Here is a 3,226-nt window from a genome sequence, read left to right on the forward strand (position 1 = left end):
TTGCATTATGAAGAAGAAATGGCTATGATTTGCGGCGGAGGGACGGAATGTCTAAATATTTGTTATTCCAACCATGATTCTTGAAGACTTGGCATTTACTGGATAAGTTCATTTACTCTCATTTAATTTTTCTTGGCAAGTCTGTATAATAGCAGAGAAAACTACAGCACACCCCCCAAAAAAGTGAATTTACCTGTTCTAGTGAAACATTCTCACCAACAAAACTGGAGGAATATGAATAGAAAGAAAAGCCAAATAAAGTAACTGTTAGATCATACCTAAAATACCCATAATTGTGACAGTGCTACTCATCTACTAAAATTAAGGGGAGACCTGGTGGCACTCAGAGGAAGGACAGCAAGTAGCCAAGAAGAGACTTGATACCCTATGAGAATATACAGGGGGACATAATCCCCCTCAGGAACAGTCATAGGGGAGGGGAATAATGGGAAAATGGGGGTGGGGGGGGAGGAATGGGAGGATACAAGGGATGGGATAAACATTGAGATGTAACAAGAATAAATTAATAAAAAAAAATTCTGATGCAAAAAAAAAACGGAAAAAAAAACGGAAAAAAAAAAGAAAAATAATGTAGAAAAAATGACAAAATACAGCAGGAAAAATTTGTGCATAATACTAATATAAAAAATGGTAATGTGGATCTCTGCTCTTCCCCATACCAGGGGCAGCCACATCTTCTCACGCAGTGCCAGTTTCTTCCCTTAGACACAATGATAAAGGTCAGAGTGAATGCATTTGGTCGTACTGGACTCCTGGTTGCCAAGGCTAGGTTCTTATCTGGCAAAGTAGGTATTGTTGCCATCAATGACTCTTCATTGACCTCAACTACATGGTCTACATGTTCCAATATGACTCTACTCATGACAAGGTCAATGGCACAGTCGAGAATGAGAATGGGAAGGCTGACACTACCTTCCCGGAATGAGATCCTGTTAACATCAAATGGGCTGATGCTGGTGCCGAGTATGTTGTGGAGTCTACTGGTGTCTTCACCATCATGGAGAAGGCTTGGGCCTACTTGAAGGGTGGGGCCAAGAAGGTTATCATCTCTGCCCCTTCTGCTGATGCCCCCTTGTTTGTGGTGGGTGTAAACCACGAGGAGTATGACAGCTCACTCAAGATTGCCCGCAATGCTTCCTGCACCACCAACTGCTTAGCCCCCCTGGCTGAGGCCATCCATGACCACAGTCCATGCCATCACCGCTACCCAGAAGACTGTGGATGGTCCCTCTGGAAAGCTGTGGCATAATGTCAATGGGGCTGCCCAGAACATCATTTCTGCATCTATTGGTGCTGCAAAGGCTGTGGACAAGATCATCCAAGAGCTGAACGGGAAGCTCACTGGCATGGGCGTCCATGTTCCTACCCCCTATGTGTCTGTCATGGATTTGACATGCCAACTGTAGGAACTTTCCAAGTATGAGGATATCAAGAAGGTGGAGAAGCAGGCATCTGAAGGCTCACTAAAGCACATCCTGGGCTACACTGAGGACCAAGTTGTCTCCTTTGACTTTACCAGTGACTCCCACTCTTCCACCTTTGATGCTGGTCTGGCATTGGTCTCAATGACAACTTTGTAAAGCGTATTTCCTGGTATAACAAAGATTATGGATACAGCACCAGGGTTGTAGGTCTCATGGCTAACATGATCTTCAAGGAGTGAGAAGCCCAGGACCACGCAACCTAGCTGCTGAGGAATTCTTGTTGCAATTTAGCCCTCAACACGGAGCACCTCTCCTCAGTTTCCATCCAAGACCCCCCAGAATAAAGAGGCCCAGGGAGCCCTAATCTCTTGAATAGCATTAATAAAGTTCACTGAACCAGCCCACAAACACACAAAAGAATACTAATGTTTATTCTTCTTCAGTTTTGAGGATAGTAAATATCTGTACTCTTTGTTCAATGTTGGTGTTCCTGGAATGTTTAGAATAATCATATAAACAAATAAATACATACATAAATACATAGAAAACTCTCAATATGTAAAAGAAAAAGCAGAATATGACGAAAACTAATCAAATAAAATAATTTAAAGTGTTCCCCAATGAATAAATCAGGGAAAGCAAAAGAGAAAGCATAGGATAAATCAGGGAATTGATACAACATGAAGGTGTGTACAACCTCAACACACTTAGCTTGTAGCTTCAGCCCTATGAACTTCAAACTATTTGCTGCAAAAGCCTTTTATATAATAATAAAAGTAGAAATATTACCACACATGCGAAGAAATGTCATTATGTTAAGAAGATTTATAAATAAATTTTAAACACCTAAAGACGTGTGTCTAGGGTATAGCATTTCTGTAATCCCATTACTTGAGAACTTAAAGCAGGAGAATAGACAGGTGGAAAGCAGTGTGGGCTCTACAGCGAGGCACTGTCAAAGGTGAAAAAGTACCTCTAGTGGTATTATTTAAAGATGTGACATTGTGATAATCTTTGGTCACTAAACTAATATGAGTGGCAAAATAACAAGATAGGGACATTTGTAGAAATGTATTGACAAAGCAAGTAGAAACTCTGTCCATATCTAACATCTTAAACAAAAACTTATATTAAACTAGGGACAATTAAATCTTTCGCACATGAGGCTGTCTCTGACTCTGTTGCCTGCCTCTAAATCCCTTTCCCATAGCTGAGCTGCCTTGTTTGGCCTCAGTAGGAGAGGGTGCACTAAGGCCAGCTGTGGCTTGAAGTCCCAAGTTGTGTTGATATCCCTGGGGACCTCCCTTTCTCTGAGAAGAAGCATAATGAGGAATGAGGGGAGGGGCATGAGGATGTGACTGGGAGGAGAAGACGGCGGGGGCTGGGGTCAGGTTGTAAAGTGATAAATAAAGAAATAAATAAAATATTGACAAAATCAAAGGCACCACTGATGAATCCAAATTCATGATAGAATTTATTAATATATAACTTTTCCTAAGTGTTGTAACTGAACAAGCAGAAGAAACTATCAAGGACACGAGGCTCTAAAATCTTTGACCAACACAAATTATATGCTTAACACAATGGGCTTACATAAAATACCACAGCCAGCCATCCATCTCAAGATCCCACATAACATTTATATTAAAAAGCGTGTAATTGCCACAGAGCAAGTGTCAGCACATATCTAAGTATTGGCTTCATATGGGTTACATTATCTGGCTAAAAATGTAATAAAAAGAGTCATTAATAATAAAAATCAAAACCACAAAAGAAAGAAA

The 3,226-nt window shown here is 40.7% G+C and overlaps 1 pseudogene; it reads left to right on the forward strand.

Moving 5' to 3' along the window:
- Positions 1-731: 731 nt before the first annotated feature.
- Positions 732-1,684, forward strand: LOC127206207 (glyceraldehyde-3-phosphate dehydrogenase-like; annotated as a pseudogene).
- The last annotated feature ends 1,542 nt before the right edge of the window (positions 1,685-3,226 follow it).

The sequence above is a fragment of the Acomys russatus genome, chromosome 23 (assembly GCF_903995435.1).
Source record: "Acomys russatus chromosome 23, mAcoRus1.1, whole genome shotgun sequence".
Classification (NCBI taxonomy): domain Eukaryota; kingdom Metazoa; phylum Chordata; class Mammalia; order Rodentia; family Muridae; genus Acomys; species Acomys russatus.